General features: G+C 37.9%; 1 long non-coding RNA gene across 1 annotated transcript in view; it reads left to right on the plus strand.

Annotated features, from left to right (window-relative positions):
- Positions 1-1793: 1793 nt before the first annotated feature.
- Positions 1794-22761, plus strand: part of LOC150083070 (uncharacterized) — a 59599-nt gene continuing 38631 nt past the window's right edge. The window contains exons 1-2 of the long non-coding RNA XR_016547216.1: positions 1794-1905; positions 8472-8512. This is a non-coding gene — a long non-coding RNA (uncharacterized LOC150083070). The remainder of the gene's footprint in view (positions 1906-8471; positions 8513-22761) is intronic.

A 22761-nucleotide genomic window follows, 5' to 3' on the forward strand; every position in this document is an offset into this window, starting at 1 on the left:
TTACAGTCTGAACGACCTAGTTCTTAATTACTATCAGCAGGATATTAATTTCTACTAATTTAATCACCCATCCTACGCCGAATATAATACATTTTGGGACATTTTCATAGAATTACTTTTAAATTTTTTTTTTTTAATGGGTGCATAAGCGTGGATATTTCAAAAGCGTGGAACCTAAAGAATGCCAGTTTCATTAATTTGACAAATTAAGTTTTATCATTAGACAAAGAAGTATTAATGACATTATATAGACTTCAATCCATAGCATCAAACAAAGAGTGTGAAATCGAGATTTTTTTAGGTTTTATGCAATATTTTTAATCTAATCTTATTTTACCTTGTTCCTTTCCTATGTACTTCATTTAACTCGTGTATTTTTAACTCCATCTCTCCCCAGAAGGAGGAGCTGAGTTAAAACGATATCAGTTAAATGGAGGGGAAGCAGTTCCAATAAAAAAAAAATAAGCATTTTAGGGCGATATGATGTGTTGTATACTAAGGATTTTAGGCGCACCAGCAACTTAGGCCATATTGCGCCGGGTATAATTGTCTGTAAATTGCCTGTTTTGTGGTCGATTTTTCTGATTTCTCGATGAAGAATCCGAGTTTCCAGGAGAAAAAACCATTCACCCTCTTCTGAGACCGACTAACCCAGCCACGTTGTGAAAAAGACCCATAAAAATTCCTGAGTCATTAACGAGATTCGAACTGGGTGTGGGGACGATTATATCTTTTTTTTTTTTTTTTTTTTGATTTGGTAGTTATTGGCGCATCGGCTTCTGTGGCCATATTGCACCTCCCAAGGTTTTTGCAGTACTTTGATCCAAGCCCGAGGCGGGAATCGAACCCGCGACCTTTGGGTTGCCGGGCAGGTACTATCAACTGTGCTACCCACGAGGGCATATGATATGTGTTTAAGTGCCAAAGTAATTACGGCTACGATATGAAGCGTGAATATATTATGTGTATTCTTCGGTTGATTTACCTGTTTGCTGGACGGAAAACCCGCGTTTCGGGTGTATCGGGGAGGGGGGAGAGAATTATGCAACTCTCTTGAGACCGACTAACTCGGCTACGATGAGTTTTATTGGTCAGGCCATTCTTATGGCTACACAAAGCCCATAAACAATCACCGTGTCACGGAAGGGATTTGAAACCACGCCTTTTACACATGGTATGGAATGACGTTGTGTAATCACTGTACTAACCGCATGGACCTATAATAGTGGGTGGAGAGAAAAAGGGTCTCGCGGAAAATTGCTATAATCTGGTAAATTTTTTTTGAATAATTAACTCCACAATTTTTTTTTTATTTGGAAAAATGCATTGTTTTCAATTTGCAGTAAGAAAATTTATAATTATTTGCACATTGGTTATTTTTTCCGATGGTTCAAGGTCACTTTCATTCTGTTCACACAGAAGGTTGCCACTTTTCAGTTCAAAGACCCACTTAGAGAAGCAGATGAACACAGCAGTAGTAATATCTTAGGGAAATTTTGTGACCTCAGAGATTTCTTTCAAGGCATTTCAAGACTTCTCTCAAGTGGTCTTATATCTTTTCTTAGAATAACAGAAGGAGCAACACTCTCCGGCTGTACCGTTTACAGTTACATGCATCAGCTGCGCATTATCAAATCATATTCTGTTGGGATATCCTCTGAGAAAATGTGGAAATAGGAACAGTACGCATGCGTCAAACTTTTTTTGCAATCCCTCTCTCACACCACAAATGATCACAGGTAGAACGCTGAAGGCTTGCGCATGACAAGGCTAACTAACATGTATGGCTTCGAGTCATCGTGCGACGCTTTGGCTTCTCTTGTGTTCACAAGGAAGAGAGACTATCAGTGAGATTAGTGATCGAATATAGTACTCAGAAACTATGCCGGAGGGAAAATATTGTCGGTAAGTACCAGGCTGTTTTACTTTTAATTCACTACTGTGTATATTTGAAAACAGACGGTTCACTTGCTGGCTGTTTTATGTAGTAAGAAAACTTCGTGCTCGCAGGAAAAAATTGTAGTTCTTACCTTGTGTGAAATAAGTATACAAACAAATGAAGCATTATTCCAAAACGAAAGATCTACAGACGCGTACAAGGAAATACTTAATAGACTATTAAGCACGCAAGCATCAAGGTATCAGTTAAGCACATGCTGCAGTATAGTCTGCAAGTGTTGTGAACAAATAGAAGTTTTTCTTCTTTAACATCAGGTATTGCCTTCAAGAATTTACCGACATGCAGTTCGCTTGCAGTATTGATTTAGAAACTTGTGATGCAATATTTTCCATTCGATACTTGTTCGTTTTCTGGAAAGTGAACTGATATCTGGCTTCTTGCCGTTTGCGTGTTTTCAAAGCTTGTTACTATAGCAACGAACGGCGTGGCGCGTGTTACCTGTAACTGCTAAAGGTAATGCCTACATATGCCAGTTCAACGTCATGCGCAACCTTTGAGCATTAGCACCCAGACCATCCTAGGTGACCCGCGTCCAATTTAAGACAATCTACCACATACGTATCCGTTGCATACAAAAATAATAATTCATAGAAGAAAATATCCTACAAACAAGTCTCAAAGTAATTTTTATAGCGTCTTTTTTGCATTATTTCGAGTTATAATTGCATCATCATGAATATTCGCTTATCAGATCAAAGAAACATTTTGTTTACCAATATTTAATAAGTTAATATGGATAATATGGATTTATTATTCTTCGTATTCCTCTCATATTTATTTATTAAAACTACAAAGGAAGAGTAATCTTTAATGCACTACATAAACAGGCATTAGTAAACCGCTGTAATACTACTAAAAGGACTGCAATTAAGCAAATAGGTAATTTCACATGTTAATGGGTCAGATTGGAGACACTCTTTCGAATGATTGTTTCCTTGGTTTCCCATAGAAACGAATACTGTTGATCTAAGAACGCGCATCTATACGTATATAGCCGTATAAGTCACAGGTCACTGGACAAACCTACTAATGTGGTTGACATTTTTGATGGCAGTTATTATCAAGAACATTGAAGTTGCGATTTAACATTGACATTATCACCGAATTTATTGATTTCAATGGTATGCAGCGTTAGAGAAATCAATAGAAGTAAAAATTAGTATAAACAATAAAATTTGAGTTATAAGCATGTGCAAAGAAATGTGCTCCCTTTAAAATTTGCAAGAAAACTAGATGAGGGATAAATCAATAACAGGAAATACAGTAAACAAATAAGAGCGAAACGCGATAAGTTTTAACATTAAATTTTACAATAATGGAATGGTCCCACACATTCTTGTTTGAAATGCACTTACTTTCTTACTATAGTGTATCCAAGTCAAAAGTTGGAAAACTAGTTATGTAATGTGGTTCTACAGAGAAAAAGGTCTATCTGGAGTCATGCAGAACTGTATCTCTAAAATTACAGTATAAGAGTTTCAAGAACTATGATTTAAAATGCAATCATAGTCATCTTTTTTTTTTGATTTGTTAGTTGTTGGCGCATCGGCTTCCGTGGCCATATTGCACCTCCCAAGGTTTTTGCAGTACTTTGATCCAAGCCCGAGGCGAGAATCGAACCCGCGACCTTTGGGTTGCCGGGCAGGTACTTTACCCACTCGGCTAGCCCGGTCGGCTCATAGTCATCGTCACTAATTGAAAACTCATAATATACCAAGCAGTGCTGGGTACTTTTATGCAGATTTAAAAGTCTTTAATAAGTCAAATAATGAAGTGGGCTGAAAGTGATTCGGTATAGTGACGAAGCATGAGAAAGGTCATTTGGAAAACAAAAGACCGAATAACGAAATTTTCTCGATTTTTTTTTTATGAGATTCCAACATAGGGGAAAAAATGAAACAAGAAAAACTGTTCAATTTAACTAAATGCTTGGTGATTGTAATAGTAATTGTTTTTTTTTTTTTTGCGTCAGGGGTTTCGAACTTCTGAGCCTGACGAGCTCAGGAGACTTTCGAACATATTTTCATCCAAAGCAGTCCAGCTATTTGAATTAAGAGTATAAATGCTATTTACACAACTTTTCTGTTTATTTTCCTTCATAAAGCTAAAGCATTTCAAAACGTGTAATCAGCCAAGAGAACTTTAGAATAACCAATATACTCTTAAAATTTCAAGTTTAATGTAGAAACAGTATTAGCTATATACTTCAAAAAAATAACTCCGGTACTACTTGAAAAAAAAAAAAAAGAACGTATACACTTTAATCACTGTAAAGGAATACATTCGACAATAAAATTAGACAACCTTCATCACTTATGGACATTTTGAAATCTCTTTGCATTCTTTTCCCTCGCTGGCAACACCGTGGTTATGCTCATCATCCTCCCCACAACGTGGTGAAAAAGGCCTAAGTTCGAATCGCAGCAATGAAGAGAGGAATTTTTATGGGATTTTTTTCACATGGAGGCTCAGTTAGTTGCTCTGAGGCGAGGGTTGCATGGTTTATTTTTCTCCAGCAAACAAAGCAAATCGACCACGGTACACACGCAGATTACAGACATAATACTGAAGCCTCATAGACTTAGCTGCTTTGGCACTTAACACACACACATACATGCATTCCTTTTCAGTGATTAAAGCGGATGAATTCCTTTCCTTCAAAGTAGAATTATTTTTAAAGTATACAGAATACGGACAGTACGAGAACTGCAGTGTTCTTTTCCTAAGAGTTCAGAAGGAAAAGAACATTCAGAAATTATAACTTTACCGAAGTTAAACGACAAGAAATGAAAGTAAGCGCACTAAAATAAGGAAAATTACATGATCTGAAGGGAATTAAATTTTCCTTCTTGTGATTTCTACTCCTACTGCTTTCCCTTGTGGGTTCGTTTTTCTTTATTGAGTGTTAGTTTTCTTTCTTCATCCACTTTCCCATTTTATCCATGCACTTGCTTTCGTGATTTCTACCACACACAGACATGCAGAAGCGTGCAATTTTTTTTCTTTCTCTCTTTCAGGGCGGTTCTTTTCAAAAGCTTTTATTAGCAAGAAATGAGATCTCTGAAAAAAAAAAAAGTATAGACGCTACCGCCTGAATATTTCGCCTCGCACTCTACTGGTAGCTAGAAAGCACTCATTGCTACAACTTTCTGGTTACCCCAACCACACAATAGCTGATCATCACTGCAACCATACAGCTGAATGCAGTTTTATTTCTTCCTGAGTTAGACAGCAGTTCAATGGCGAAGCTTTCACAAGTTAGTCGAAGACATGTCTCCACAATTTCTTTCGCAGAATATGCATCCATAAAAGAAAGTATGGTGTAATAATCTCTTCCTGCATCACACATACCGCCTAGCTCGTTTTAGTGTTTCACCTTGGGGTGTGTCCTTATCATAGGACTGGAATTGTGTTAAAGGTTTCAAACTTACTGCTGCTACACATCGTGTTGCATTATAACTTTACCGTATTTTGAACAATAAGACGTCACGATTTTTGAGGGTAATTTTAAGTTTTATAGTTTTTCATATAATTTCAGGTTTTCTTCTGTATTTTCAGGGGAAAATACACCCTATAATAAGACAAAAAAAAAAAAAAAAAAAAAAAGCGAAAATCTCGCTTTTTCGCAATTATATATATATATATTTTTCCCCCATACTTTACTACCCTAAGTTCCATAAAGATTGCTTACACAAGATTTATCGTGGGAGACAAAGCCATTACAATTTTAAAGAAAACCGAAAAGTTCATTTTGATTTCCTTAATAAAATGCATGGTGTGGATTTTATTAATATTAACTTTTCGATAGTTGATCTTTCGTAGTAATACAGCGGCTGCAAGGGTTTTTCCCCATTTTGAGAGGGTTGAGTTCGCTTCTCATCGCTGAGTGGGGGAATTTCTAGTCAGAGTTCTTACTTAAGCACGCCGTCCTTCGTGGAGATGTATGGTTTCTTTTTCAGATGTTCTTTTCCTGGAATTTTCGAGTTCAAACCAAGCATATCTTTACGTAATCACTCAGATTCGACAAGACATTATAAGAGAGCAAAGAATATCGGACCTGGCTTCCCAGTTACGGATAAATATGAATAAATAAATCTGGCTGTTGAATACCAAAATGCACGTGGGCCTACCAGTGACAACACGGATTTAATTTTTACTGTTGCATGTTTGCTTCGAAGCTAACCAGTGCTAAACTATCCATGGCTTATTCTTGCTTGTAAATACAAGCTTATATGCATGCTTGGATAATTTGCTTTCTTGTAGAAAAGGAGAAGAAACAAATGCAAATGCAATAGTTATGATAATCTAGGACGGAAAACATATTGAGGAAATAATAGAGCATCCCAAAATACTCTTCCTTGCATTAGAACGTGCTTGCGGACGACTGTAAACGAGGTTACATTTGTATTACATTATTTGCATTCGGACGAAAAAAAATTTGAATTGATATTAATAAGAAGTCAAACTGCAAACCCTAGTTATATGGCATCTGACGTATTATTGGAATGACGTTGAAGTTCAATATTTACGGTACTGAAAAATTTTGATAGCAGTAATGGTAGTATGTAAAGTGAAGATAGTAAAAACAAAGTAGTGAGATTACATAAAATGACAGTAAATGCAGCAGTGAGAATATACAATTAGTAAAGTGACAGTAAATATATGTACAAGTAATATACAAGTGACAAGAAATACAGCGGTGCTATAGACAAACCACAGAGCAGAAGTAACATGCAGAAAATAAATAATATCTAGCTTAGTAATGTTGCTGAGATTCAGAGACGACAACAGATAATGCGGCGGCCGAAATGAGTGGAAAATTAAAAATCAAGGTCAGACAGGTTTGCATCCTGGATTAATCTGGTGAGTGGTTAGTACTGAATATCTGCTACGATCAGTTCTGAAGGTTGCTGAGCTAAAGGATCCTTTCAAGCGAAGATTCTTTCAAGGAAGCTCAGAACTATGCTATTATATGAAATACAGAAACAATGAGGTCTAATAACACGGATTTAATTTTTAGAATTAAATCCGTGAATTTTTCTCCGAGCAGATGTTAATGTGAAACTGAAGAGCCTGGAGACGTCAGAATAAATGCTATTATAGAATATCATCCCATTCATGAATCGCATGCATTTTATCATTGCTTTCTGAGGCTTCTCTATTTCTTCAATCAGGAAGCAATCGCGTAAATTCCAAATTACAGATGCGTAGTCGAAGGCATGCAGAACAAAAGCTTTGTAAAGGATGATGACCGGGAAAGCGGTTTTGAATATGTTAGTATGCCTTTTAATGAAGCCTAACACCCTGAAAGCAACTTTAGTTGTATAGAATGTGATATCTAGAGGAACCTGAGAAATAAAAAGTTACACCCAGGTGGCAGATTGAATATGCATGACTGAGAGTATAGCCTAATAGATTGCATTTATGGAGAGGAAGAGCAGTTTGTGTCCGTCTCTGAAGAGAAAAGACATGACATTTTTCCACATTACTTTGACGTTGATTATTATTTTAAGTTGTGAACTTGAAATTTATATGAATGATTTAGCATCATAAAGTTTGTAACAGTATATAGTAAGGATTCAACCTTGTGCACAGAAAATTAGAACGGCGATCAGCCATAAGAAAACTAACTGTAGGTGAAATAGAAGCCCTTGAGACGTTAAGATCTGAAATGACACTTTGTATTGATATCATGGTCTGACATTTGTTTTGTCACAACGGTTAGTCAATGCTCATTGGGATTAGCTCGAGACTATTACATGGATGAGACCAACACAATAATCTTCGGTTTAATTATTGTACAGAATAATCAGAGTTTTACTTCTAAACTGCATCTTCAATATCAATTCAGAGCTCTGAATAACGATCTGAATTAACCATTTTGTGAAGAGATATTACAGTCCAGAAAAGATATAACAGTATACTGTCAATAAAAAATTACTGACGACAAATCCACATATGAAATATAAAGTATACGAATAAAAATGCAAGGAAAAAATAAGTGGCAAACTAAAAAATTCCTCGTGGTTAAGAAAAGGAAGAGTTCGCGTTATTAAAATCGTAAGATGAATTTTATATTTATAACGACTAGCAACAATTTTTTTAAACAGAAAACTTTATATCACACATAGTCATTGCAAATAGATTTTTGCAAAGACAAAAAAAAAAAAAAAAAAAAAAAAAATAGTTAAAATGTAAAATAAAGTTTATTCAGATTAACTGAAGATCTATTAAAAAGTATTTCGTAAGAAAAATAATATTAATTTATAATTCTCTTTTTTAATATTTTAATAAAAATATTTTATACAGATTTTAAAGTTATGCTATAAAAAGAACTGTCTAGGATGTGATATTTCGAATTTCATATTTTTTTCATAAAAATATTTCTAATTATTACATTATTAACATTAAGCTAAATTTGATTAGAAAGTAATCATGAAAATTAGATCTTATAATAGTTTTATAAACTGACGAGAATCTGCAATAATTTTTTCTCTTTATTATTTCTTAGATTGCCAACTAATGGTCTTCACTGTGATTGGCTGGTTTAAGGTAAATTCAGTTACTTTATAATTCACTGTGGCATCTATAATGCGTATATTTATAGTTGCATGAGTTATTTAGTTAAGATTTTCAGTAGTTTTTTTTTTTTTTTTCGAGAATATTATTCATCAGTAAATAAGTGACATGTTGGCAAATTTAACTTTCCAATTAAATATTAAATAATGATATCAAAGCGAAGTAGAAGCCAAAACATTTTTCTAATGGGATAACATTCTCAAGCAAAAATTAAAGACAAACATAAAAATATGTTTGTCTTTAATCTAGTAAGTATTTTTTTTTTTAAATTCAGTCTAAGGCAACGTTACTGGGTCTAAGGCAACGTACTGTGTAAGCTTCATTTGGCTGGATGCTCGGAGAGTTGGTTTCGCAAGATGGGGAAAGGTACATTTTAAATCATGCTATCGATTACTATTCCATACGCTGTCCATCTGTATGTCGTTATTTCTATTGGAGCCCACGTTTTTCATGTCGTCAATTTCTCTCTCTCTCTCTCTCTCTCTCTCTCTCTCTCTCATTTGTCTCGTTTTCTAGTTGGGATATACAGTATATTGAAGTTTGTAAATTGCATCGTGCGATTTGTTTCTCACACGGCAGGAAGATCAGTCCAGACGGACAACAATCTTGATATCTTTATTTATTGATTGATTTATCACTAGTAGCACGATTTGCATCTTTCCAAGTTTAATTATTGTTGCCTGCATTTTCTCATTTAAGATAGAGAGAGAGAGAGAGAGAGAGAGAGAGAGAGAGAGAGAGAGAGAGAGAGAGAGAGAGAGAGAGAGAGAGAGTAGCTACCTAATAATGTTTGTATTTTGCAATCCTATTCAATAGAACTCCGAAGGCAGTGCTTTATTTCGATTTAGTGGAAGAATAAGATATGAGAATAAAACACCATTCTCAAACTCGAACGAAAATCAGAAAATGTTTTGTTGATTCGCAGCACACAGTATACTTTTCGGTAGAAGTTAGGGCTCATCTCAACAAAACAAGTTAACCCAACTCGGTTTCTCTCTCTACTCAGGTGTGTTAGGCTGTATTTGAAGATACACCAGCATAGGTAGGGGGGCCAGTGTTGTCTCTGAAAGTGACACGTGTTAAGTGTCGATAACCTTCGATATAGGAGAGATAGAAATAAGGTATTCAATTCCATATAGTAATGTAAAGTTTTAAAAATCACATTATTTTACACACTGTGAAAATCTATTAGTGATAACAGGTAGGTGTAAAACAATTTAAAGCATTATAGTTTGTAATTGTTGATATCGGCTCCGCAATACTTTTAGGTGTCATATTAGTCTACTGGACATCAGAAATATCATAAACACTTTAGAAATCCAGTAGACTAAAATCTTGATATGCAACTGTGACACCCCACACAACACATACACAAAGGGCAGATGTTGATCGATGGTACTTGAATATAAGGACTCTTCCTTTTTAAGAATTACTATAACATGGTGATATCACTTGCGACATATACAATATAATCTTTAAAATTAATTAGTTCACAGATGTAGGACATTTATTTAAATGAGTGGAATTAACAATTTTTTGTTCATTTTCGTCAGCAGCAGTGTTTTTTTTTTTTTTTTTTTTTTTTAACGAATTCATGGACAAAATCACATGACCTCATTAGATACTTTGCATTTATTACATGGCTAACTTTCCTGTGGCTGGCTACCCAGCTCAACCATTTCCTTAACGTGTCAGTGTGGGATATTAATAACCGGTTTTACAACATCCTATTCTAGCTCGTCAGTGGTACTTTCTAGTCTCTGGTACGTGTGCACGCGTGCAATTAGTGTGACAAACGACACACTAAATAGTTTATAGCTGCTATTTCTTTCTTCATTTCTATTATCCTACTTATTTTCTACTTCAAAAATGGCTGTTGTTAGAGGCATATTTGTGCTTACATAGCTTATATTGATTCTTGATTTTTTTCTTTTTCGAAATTGTTTAAGCAGTGTTTAGAGGAAACTTGGTTTTTGTTCGCACATCTTAAAAATAAAAAAATCATTCTGATAAACAACTTTTCATAAGATAACCATTTAACACATAGGAATGACGTATTCCACAGGCAGAACATGAATTTACTATAAAATCTGATCCTGTTAACCTATATGTTCAAAAATGAATTATACAAAGCTAACAACTAATGTTTTCAGGAAATTTCATACTCTTCTAAAAATGAATATATGACTCAGTGTGAATAAGAAAAAATAAAGAACTCAAGAAAAACATATTAAAAATCGATTAACCAGTCGGAGAAAGTTCTTATTTCTGTGAAGCAAAAAAGAAAGAAATGAGCTGTGATGAAATTAACCACCTAACTTCAGCAGCTAGCCTACTACCTTCTATTGTGTACGCATTTCAAAAGTATTTCGCTGGGGGAAGGGGGACGTACGACTAGAGAAAATAAAAGATACACGGAAAGAAATATTAAACTCTTTATTGCTTCAATATAGTTGTACGAAAATTATAGATAATACGTTCACATTCTCACGCATAATTTCAGATATATTATATGCTTAATTTTATAATTATTCTGTAAAAATGCACGACAGAGTTTAACTAATCATGTTCTAAACTGCCCGATAAACAGCATCAAAACTTTCTCCCATATGTGTGAAGATTATTGAGGGAATATATCCATACTATTCATTAGGAATAGGTAATTGTTTAAAAAAAAAAAGGTACAGAGAAACTAGTTATGACTTGCCTGGGCTGATAATAACAGAATTCATTATTTTTCATTCGTAGCAAGAAGTCAGCCTATTAACGAGCAATGTTACTTCGGATTACTATGGGGAAAAAACGCTTTCACTTTCAAATGTTTTAGTATTTTCTGCAGTGGACTGCACCTTGTAATATTCATTGCTTTTGCTCAAAACACAGTAATTTCAGTTCGTTCTATTTCTGTTTTAGACGCAAAGGTACTGAAATTACTATAATAATTATTGCAGTCGTCTCTGAATTAAAAAATAAAAAATAAAATAAAATGTGTATATATCTTGTATTCACTTCCCGTGTTCTTTTATTGCAAATTTTAAGTCTGCAGCTGAGAAAAAAATATCCATTGATAAGAGATTTAAATGAGCTCAAATCTCTTATCTTACGATGGATTGCTATGAAAGAGGATGAAACTGTGAGCAAAATATTTCTCGAAAATAACAAAATTCTATAGTGTATATATCTTGGCGAGAGATACAGCATCACATCTCTTAATAAGAGATGCTACGGTGCAGTTTTGAAGCACGTGTCTTAGAAATCAAAGAGAGTGGTAGGAAGCAGTAACCAAACTATACAGTGAAACTCGTCGTCCTTAGCGCGATGAAACTGGGGATTGGATATAGAAACTCTGAGGGTGTGAGTTACTTTCTAAGAAACTGATGCCTTCAATGATGCCATTTTCTACGACGCCTTTTGAAACAAGTCAACTCATTTTCCGGATTACTCTGAATTGCACGATGGGTAGAAAGAAAGCTCAGAGTCACGATTTGACAATTTCGTGTCCCGTTGGTTACATACGGTTCGCGAACACATCTGTCCTACAGGAGGAGTACTTAGCTTATTAAAGCAAATGCGAGCAGCTTAAGATCACTGTTATTTTGTTGTAGTATTAGTAATAACGCACTAGGGTTATACAAATTTGGCATAACGCTACTGTCGGTTGATTTGATTCCAGAAATCCATTCGTAGAAAGACAGACAAAAACATACGGAACATCATCTTTTTCTTGTGTAGATCCCTCACAAAACTCTCGAACAGTTATCACTACGAACTTGCAGTGATTTGTGTTTTCCGAGCACGAACTTCAAAAATGGAGCAGAGCAAATTTCAGAGATCATTTCAGCCATATTGCTTTTAAAATGTGTTACACTTCAGCACAAGTTTTATATCAAGAATGACGATAGTGAAATTATAGTAGTCTTATAATACCGTGACAAAACTGACTAAAAAAATTGAATGGCAAATGCCTAAAAAACGGTACTCACCTTGTATAAATCTGCAATAAATTTATTGGTAAATGGTGGCTGAATTTAGTTTAGAAGAAGCATTAAAAAGAACTAAGGCAAAGAATGGGGTAAAAATATTTTTAAACAAATTTTAAAATGAGCGCAAGGAAGTAGAAGTGCAGATCTCCAATCCTTGGTTGTCATAAAAAGGTTGAAGGACGCGAATGAAAGAATGAAATAAAAGAGAAGACCGGTGGTGCCAATAGTCGTTGCGAGAGACTTTCGTTAAATGAACCGTCATCAGTTGGCAAATGGAAGAAAAGTGAGCGCGTGTTGTATTTAAAGTTGGTCTATACTCTCGTGATGCTCTTTTTGACACGTGGGAACTTCAGCTGCGAGAGGTTCCAAGCCGGTGAGAGGTTGAAGGGAAGTTTTGCGTTAATAATATTGAGATCGGAATGGTGTCGGTACCAATCGATGGTGAGGGCTTCATATTGAAGAATTCTGTAGCTCGATCTAAGTTTAATAATAGTGATGGCAGAGTCAACAAGGGGGGTGTGGTTGTGGTTTTGAGCATGGGTTTCAGGACAAGTCAATCCTCAGTGCAGGATTGACTTGTCCTGAAACTGTTGAAGTGGTAGTATGCGCGGGTGTTACCGACATCTCCCTCACTTTCTCTACTTATAATAAACTAGGTTCCCTATTTAATTCTTATAAAGAAACATACAAGTATCCCATCAATGATCTCAATAATATAATATATCTCATAAAATGCCAACCAAACTGCGACACCTGTTACATCGGCAGCACTACCACCAAATTCGGTTCCTCCACAACTTCCAACACCCGCGCATACTACCACTTCAACAGTTTCAGGACAAGTCAATCCTGCACTGAGTTAACAACCCATGCTCAAAACCACAACCACACCCCCCCTTGTTGACTCTGCCATCACTATTATTAAACTTAGATCGAGCTACAGAATTCTTCAATATGAAGCCCTCACCATCGAATGGTACCGACACCATTCCGATCTCAATATTATTAACGCAAAACTTCCCTTCAACCTCTCACCGGCTTGGAACCTCTCGCAGCTAAAGTTCCCACGTGTCAAAAAGAGCATCACGAGAGTATAGACCAACTTTAAATACAACACGCGCTCACTTTTCTTCCATTTGCCAACTGATGATGGTTCATTTAACGAAAGTCTCTCGCAACGACTATTGGCACCACCGGTCTTCTCTTTTATTTCATTCTTTCATTCGCGTCCTTCAACCTTTTTATGATAACCAAGGATTGGAGATCTGCACTTCTACTTCCTTGCGCTCATTTTAAAATTTGTTTAAAAATATTTTTACCCCATTCTTTGCCTTAGTTCTTTTTAATGCTTCTTCTAAACTAAATTCAGCCACCATTTACCAATAAATTTATTGCAGATTTATACAAGGTGAGTACCGTTTTTTAGGCATTTGCCATTCAATTTTTTTATATCAAGAATGTTACTGTAGAAAAAAGATCAGATGTGAATATATTGTGCTGGTATCTTCTGTTGCATAATTATGGAAATGAAAGGCACAAAAGTGCATATTTTGAGAAAGTTCTGCTTAAATCTCGATCTAACTCCAAAAGACTTTTGGTAGTGGAGATATCTGATACAGCACGTTGGCAAAAGATTCCCTCCAAATTTTTCAGATCTGGGGGGGGGGGGGAGAATTTATTGTAAACTTACTGTGCCAGATATCTCCATAACCAAAAGATGGAATATTTAGCTAATTAATATGATTACTTAAATAAAAACGCTTCTAATAGTATTGAGTGTTTCTTACTGAAAGCTATATATAAGATATAGTTTAACAGTAGAAATGTATTAATAAGTAAAAACAAATTAATGTTTATTGAATCAGTTGAAAACCCACTCTATTTAGCAGAGAGCCCCGCGCTGTGTGTATGTTCCCGTTCACAGACCTGGGGGGGGGGGAAGAACCGATGCTAAGAAATTAGAAATTAAAAACTACTTAATAATGGCTGGATGTGATTTCAAATATTTAGGCTGGGCCTTGTCATGGGATAAGGATTATTATCCATGCGTATACTGCACAATCAAATCTGATATCTAACAAAACATAAGCCTATTATTAACTGACATAAGCACTGAAGCAGTAAACCAATCTGGTCCCTAGGTAACCGTATTGAAGTACTAGAAATAATTATTATTTTTATATATTGCTAGCCGCCCACAAATCGCTTTAATCGGAAGAGCATAGATTCCTTAGCTGCTAAGTGACTACAAAAGTTTAGCTGAATTTCTTTAAAAAGGGAGAAGGTAGAGTTCACCTTAACTCTTACTGCACAGATATATATATACACTCAGTGATCATGAATTATGACCACTCCATCAGATTATGCCGTACAGCTCGCAGTATAAAAAAATCGAAGTTTCCTGCGTTAGAGCAGTGGTAAATTGCATCTGGTCGTACAAATCAAGGTGATAAAGTAGCAGTCATGGGACTTAGTAAAGATATCATGGAGTTTCAAAAGGACATGATTGTTGTAAGCTCGTGCGTTAGATGCTTCCAAACCGGATATGCATGTCTTGTGGGTTATTCACAGCCCACTGTGGTTAAGATGTACAAAGAACGGTGTGGAATGGGCCACACCACCTCCCGCAGACAAAACTCTAAAGGATTACGCAAGGTGGATGTTCGTGGTGAGCGAAGGTTGCAGCGCGTTGTACGAGCTCAATGGCAGGTCATTGTGCGACGAATGACATCGCAAGAACAATATCCCAAAGGACGACGTGCCGCACACTCAGACGCATGGGGATTCCTCAGCAGACAATCCAAAAGACACCCTCTCCTTACTACTAATCATCATCGACGCCGAATTCTGTGGTGTCAACAACACGCTGGCTGGATGAGTCCAAATACCTGGTGCAATACGACGATGGACGCCTTCGTGTGTGACAAAAACAACACGAGTCCATGGACCTATTGTGCTTGTGCACACTATCCAGGCAGGTGGCGGTGGTTGCTATGGGAAATAATAAATTTAAATAAATTTTCTGTTTATACTCCGGGACGACCAACCGGTCAGAGGAGTTCACAAGATAGACAGAATACAAGAAACAGCACCGTATTCAGCAGTCAAGGACTTGAACTCCGGTCACTCAAGGCACGTGTACTTAAACATCCGCGCGCCTGGCCACTAGGCTACGGCGGCAAGAACTAGAAACTCTGGTGCGTATGGACCAGCGTTTCACTGGTGACGTCTACAGAAGGCTAATCAAGGTGAATGATATTCACTATATGCCTCGAATCACTCGTGCACAGTGCGGGCCAAATGACACGGCGCATTATCGTCTTGGAAGAGATCCCGTTTCTGTCCGGGAAAAATGCAACATGGCAGAGTGCACATGATCTCCTAAGAGCTACCAGTAAAAAATAAATAAATAAATAAATTTTATGTTTGGTCGTCCCGGAGTATAAACAGAAAATTTATTTATTTATTTATTTTTTTACTGGTAGCTCTTAGGAGATCATGTGCACTCTGATATGTTGCATTTTTCCCGGACAGAAACGGGATCTCTTCCAAGACGATAATGCGCCGTGTCATTTGGCCCGCACTGTGCACGAGTGATTCGAGGCATACAGTGAATATCATTTACTTTGATTAGCCTCCAAATTTGTCTAACCTCAATCCAATTGAACACCTATGGGAAGTTTTGGAACGGTAAGTGAGGAGTATAGATGCGCGAACCGTCACTTCTTCCGACACTGTGAAAGCCTTGCAGGCAGCAAGGCTGCAGTTGTTGTTGTTATTATTATTGGGTTTTAGGAGCATCGGCGACTAAAGCCATGTTGCTCTCGAATGGCTGCAGATCCCTACAGAGCCTTCAGATATCCAGTGGAGTCAATGCCTATGCAAATAGCGACTGCTGTTCATGGGAACGGTAACCCAACACGGTTTTAGACAGGTGGTCATAATTCAGCGATTAATGAGTATGTGTGTGTATAGAGAGGCGATATGAAAAAAAGCAGAAAATAAGCGAAGAAACAAATAAAGAACGAAAAATTTTATATATATATATATAAAAGGACAGCAGTGCGTAGCACACGCTTCTTGATTAGACCGGGGTTCGAGCCCGTGAGCCACCAAATATGGAGGATGCGGAAAGGTCAGGGAATGACCACCGCATACCACGAGAGCAATATGGCCTTAGTTGCTAATGCTCCTAAAAACCAAATAACAACAACAACAACTGAATTATGACCACCCCTATGAAAACTGAATGCAATCCGTTGATCACGTAAGGTACGAGAGTGCGCAGTTAGTCGACCTACGTAGCATAGATAAGGTGTCAGTGGTTCAGTAGGTAGTAAAATTTCGAGCGGGATGGGTAAAAGGAAGGATTTATCGGACTTCGATAAAGGACAGATTGTGCGTGCTCGACGAGCTGGTGCCTCGATTTCCCAAACGGCTGAACTAGTGGGGTGTTCGAGAGTCGCCGTAGTTAAAGTGTACCAAGACTGGCGTCAAAATTATCAAACAACGACCTAACAGCAAAACTGTAAAGGTCAGCGAAAGGTTGATGTTAGAAGTAAGCGCCGGGTCCTACGACTCGTACAGGCGCAGCACTGTTGAAGATTTCACTACCCAATACAACATGGGCCAACCCGTAACCATATCTGGCATGACCATTCGTCGCACGCTCGAATGGTCACCAGCAGACGCCCCCTACGGCATCCTCTCCTAACCAAGGAGGCGCCTCCGTAGCCAGGTGGGCGGAAGCACCAGTGTGCGTAGCACACGCTTCTTGATTAGATCGGGGTTCGAGCCCGTGACCACCAAATACGGAGGATGCGGAATATGCAATATTCCGCAATGAGCAATATCGCCTTAGTTGCTAATGCTCCTAAAAACCAAATAACAAAAACAACAACCTAACCAAGGTTCATCGGCGTAAATGACTCGCCTGGTGCAAAGAGCATGCAAGTTGGACGTTAGAAGACTGGAAGAAGGTGTGCTGGTCGGATAAGTCACGTTATTTACTCCACACCATAGTTGGTCGTGAACAACATGAGGCTCTTGATCCATTATGCATGGTATCAAAAGTGCGGGCCGGTGGAAGCGGTTGTATTGTGTGAGACATGTTTCACTGGCAGGAACTTCGATCCGCGGTGCATGTGGAACAACGTATCAGTGGTCTCCACTCTCGTCAACTGCTTGCTGACTGTATGCACCCCGCTATGTTACATTTATTCCCGAATGGCGATGGTATCTTCCAAGATGACAATACGCCGAGCCATCGGGTACTTGTTGTGCAGGAATGATTTGAGGAACACAGTTCTGACTTCCAGCATATCGATTGGCCTACGAACTTCCCCCGATATCAATCCCATAGAGCACTTGTGAGACTCTATGGAAAGGCATGTCAGGTGTCTGGATACACCAATCACCTCCATACCTGCACTGCTGACCGCATTACACACAACTTGGTTGGCTATACCTCCCGAACGCTTCCGACATCTTGTTGAATCAATGCCACGTCGGATAACTGCTGTCTGAGGACAAAAGGAGGAACTACCAATTATCAGGTAGGTGGTCATAATTCAGTGATTTTTCATGCATTAAGAATCTGCAGATACAGGAAACACTAGGTGGCAGTGATCAGTGCGCTGAAGTGTGGGATTAACTCAAAGAGGTACCTACCATCAGGGATAAAGGGAAAGGTTTTTGCTTTTGTAAGGGTGACTACGGAGGTCTGAGACAGTTTTTAAAGTCTATACAGTGGGACCAACTGATGATGTTTCTGTATTTGTTGATGGTACTACCAACAACAAATTCTAATTGGGAAGCATTCAAAGAATTAACCTTGGAAGCTACTAGGCTTTTCATACCAACTAAGAAATATCGTCCAAGGTTTAGGCCTAAATGGATGTCAGATGAACTAATGAGACATGTGGCAGAGAAAAAAAATGCATGGAATACATATAAATTAACAGGTGAAACAGAAACCGATTGTAGATATAAGCTGGTCTGTAATCAAATCACAAAGGAGGTCAGGCAAGTAAAGGCAGATACGATAAATCTTTGGCAAAGGATGCAAAGAAAAACAGCAAAGAGTTCTTTACTTATATAAACTCTAGAAAGAGGAGGCTGAGTCAGATTGGTCCACTTGATATCGATGGTTCAACTGTTAATGATCCTGCTCAGGTAACTAACAAACTGAATGAGTATTTTGCATCTACATTTACACACGAGGAATTATTCAGGGAGGGGAATACCAGAGGTGTATTAAACTATGGTAGTGAGTTAAATGATTTTTTAATAACCGAGAACAAAGTGGAGGAGAAAATGTTGAAGTTAAACATAAAAAAGGCACTTGAGGAGGATGGGATCTATCCAGTTATATTAAAGCAGGCAGCAATGGAAGTAAGCAAACCCTTAGCCATAATTATGAGAGTTTCCATGGACTCAGGGGAGGTACCCTGGACTGGATATGTGCAAATGTGACCCAAATTCACAAATGAGGATCAAAGGGTGACACAAGTAATTATAGACCTGTTAGTTTAACTTCTGTTCCGGGTAAATTAATGGAGGCACTTGTTAATGAAGCACTGCAGGATCATCTAGACAACACTTTGGTTATAGTTCGGATAAAACATGGGTTTGTTAAGGGGAAGGCTTGTCTGACCAATTTGATTGGATAAAATCATGTGGTCACAAAGGAAATGGATGCAAAAAATAAGTTTCATATCATCTACTTGGATCTTAGGAAAGCTTTTGCTACTTTTGCACATGGAAGACTACTGTACAAATCGGAGCAGTATGACATTAAGGAAAAATGCTGCTATGGATAAAGGGATGGTTGAGTAGGAGAAGACAGAGTGTGGTAATTAATGGACACTGCTCTTCGTGGACTAATGTTATAGTGGAGTCCCCCAGGGTTCAGTGTTGGGTCCATTGTTGTTTTGGGTAAAATTTTCGGAAGGATGGTTCACACTAGGCTTACTTACATCCTGGAGTCACAAAATCTCCTTCCCGATCATCAGTATGGCTTTCGGAAGAATAGATCAACGCTGGACGTGCTTATCAAAGCCGAATCTCATATCAGCAATGCCTTTGTCATGAAACAACATCTAGTCATGGTGAACCTAGATCTTGAAAAGGCATTTGACACTACATGGCGTCATTGGATTATTATGGACCTTTACCACTTGGGGTTTAGAGGCCATTTGCCGAAAATAATTCAAAATTTCTGCAATTGCGTTCTTTTCAGGTCCGATATAAAAATGTACTCTCTGCATCTCACATTCAAGAAGAAGGAGTCCCGCAGGGATCTATACTTAGTCCAACACTATTTTCAATCCGAGTTAGCAGCATAACACGAGATATCCCAAAAACTGTTGAAACTTACATGTACGCAGATGACCTTCGAATTTCTTGTCAGTCTCAAAGTATGAATACCATCGAACGGCAGCTCCAACTTGCCATTACCAAAATACAATCGTCGACTTCACGGAATGGCTACAGACTATCAGAAACGAAATACACTCTCACCCACTTTTGCAAGAAACGAGCTCTCCATCCCGATCCGGAAGTACAAATAAACAATATTCCAATCCCGCTTGTAAGTACCATTAAATTCCTTGGAGTGATATTAGATAGCAAGCTGAACTTCCAAGCTCACATCTTTCATTTAAGAAATACATGTCTAAAGCATCTGACTATACTGCGATCAGTCTCGGCTATGTCATGGGGCGCTGATCGGTATACTCTACTGCATCTTTATAGAAATTTAATCCGTTCACGGCTAGATTATTGTTGTCCGGTCTATGACTCTGCCAGGAGCACTACTTTACAACATCTAAATATTGTCCAGCACAGTGCTCTCAGGACTTCGTTGGGCGCTTTTAGGACTTCTCCAATCCAGAGTCTTTATATCGAAGCACATGATCCTCCATTAAATCTTCGTAGGAAATCATTACTGCTCCACTACGCTGCTAAGATCCACAGTCTTCCATCTCACCCCAGTTGGGAATATCTTTATAATGCTCGGTGGGATTTGTTATATGACAGCAAGCCAAATGAAAACAGACCTGCTTCACTCAGGATTAAAGAGCTTTCTCAGAGTTGGCATATCAATTTAAGCGATATTTTTCAGGACACAACTGCACCTGTTCCACCTTGGACATACGTTTCTCCCTCCCATGATACATTTTTTCTGGAGTGGGGAAAGAATACTATACCTTCATTTAATATCAGGCAGTTGCACTTAGCTCACACTACTCTGAACTCACATGCCTGTAAAGTCTATACTGACGGATCCAAAACAGCCAGTACGGTTGGTGCTGCTGCAGTTTTTCCTTCTCTAACGGTTACTGCCTCACTACCATTAGCCTGCAGCGTCTTCACAGCCGAATTATTTGCCATCAAATTAGCATTTAGTAAAATTATTGAACTTTTCATCTCACCTGCCATAATTTACACTGACTCGCTCGGTGCTATTTCTGCCATAAGGACGAATTTCTCATCTTCTCATCTTCTCATCCTACCTTGAAACACATTCATTCTCAGCTATTTTCCTGCAGTGTGTCCAATCAATCAATCAGTTTTTGCTGGATCCCTGGCCATTCTGGTATTCCGGGAAATGAAAGTGCGGACTTCGCAGCTAAACATCCTCAAGCAGCTGTCCCATACCACCCTCAGGTTCCTTACACTGATTATAAGCCTGTTATTCGCAAAGCAAGTTACGACAACTGGTAACAGATCTGGAAAAGTAACACCAACAATAAACTTTTCCAGATAAAGCAAGAACCAAAGCTGTGGCTCTCAAGCTTTCGACAAAACAGACGAGAAGAAGTGGTACTGGCAAGACTGAGAATTGGATACACTCATCATACCCATCTGTTCCTGCTACTGGGAGAAGATCCACCCCAGTGTTCATCCTGTGATAGTCAACTTACTGTTAGGCATTTTCTCTTTGATTGTCCCTTATATTCAATCATACGGTCAAACACTTTTCAGTCGGTCTCTAGGTTGAACCTCTCACATGATTTAACTCATATCCTGGGAAATGAAGCAAACATAAAAGAACTTGTAATCTATTTAAAATGAATTGGCCTATATAGGAGTATTTAATTTAACATCTAAAGCGGTATATTTCGACTAAATAAACTATGAGCAGACACAATTTGGCCTCAGTAGCCCTTGTGTCGTTAAGCTAAATAACAACAACAACAACAACAACCATTGTTGTTTTCTGTATTTATTAATGATATTGATGAAGGTATATCAGGCTTAATGTCCAAGTTTGCAGACAATATGAAGGTTGGCAGGGTTGCTAATGACAATAATGACAGTACGTTACAGCAAGAGGATCTAGAAACGTTGAGCAGGTGGGCTGACAGGTGGCAACTGAAATTTAACCTTGACAAATGTAAAATACTGCATATTGGTAGCAGTAACCCAAGAGTAACATCAACTGTGTGGTACTACTCTCAGGGTGGTAGAGAATGAAAATGACTTGGGGGTAATTGTGCAGTTAGATATGAAGTTTTCTGAGTGCAGACAGTCTGCAAGAGTAGCTCATGGTGTCTTGTCAATGGTATACAGGAATTTTTCCAGCAGGGATAAGGAGTTTATTATACCCTTGTATAAGACAATGGTCAGGCCACACCTTGAGTACTGTATACAGGTCTGGAGGCTTCATTTTAATAAGGATGTAGAGCTGCTGGAACGAGTACAGAGAAGGGCAACAAGATTAGTGAATGGAACAAACGGTTGCTTTTAAGAAGAAAGGCTTAAGATTTCCAAATTACAGCGTCTGGTGACTAGGCACCTGCGAGGTGATGTGATTGAGGTGTTTAATGCCTTGAATGGATTGAGCAAGCTCAATGCTGATGGGATTCTTCCTCGTGCCTAGATTAATCCCTTGAGGGGACATAAATTCAAATTGAGGAAAGACAATTGTAGAATAGATGTGCGGAAATTTGCCTTTAGCCAGCGTGTGGGTGATTGCTGAAAAAAGCTTCCATCTGTCGTTATAGAAGTTGGCACCTTAAATAAATTAAAGGCTGAACTAGACAAACATTTGGAGCAAATGGATGGGTGAAATGGGAAGGATTTTTTTCTTTCTTTTTTGTTGATGCTGTATTGCTGTCTTGCATCATATGCCTCTACTAATGCTAAACTTTGGTGTCACTTTTCATGCACCAATGATTACTTAGCATATTTTCAATTATTTAAAATAAGTGGTAAAAATGGACCGAAAACTGG

Source organism: Mastigoproctus giganteus, chromosome 7, assembly GCF_048544385.1.
Source record: "Mastigoproctus giganteus isolate SK-2022 chromosome 7, ASM4854438v1, whole genome shotgun sequence".
Taxonomy (NCBI): Eukaryota; Metazoa; Arthropoda; class Arachnida; order Uropygi; family Thelyphonidae; genus Mastigoproctus; species Mastigoproctus giganteus.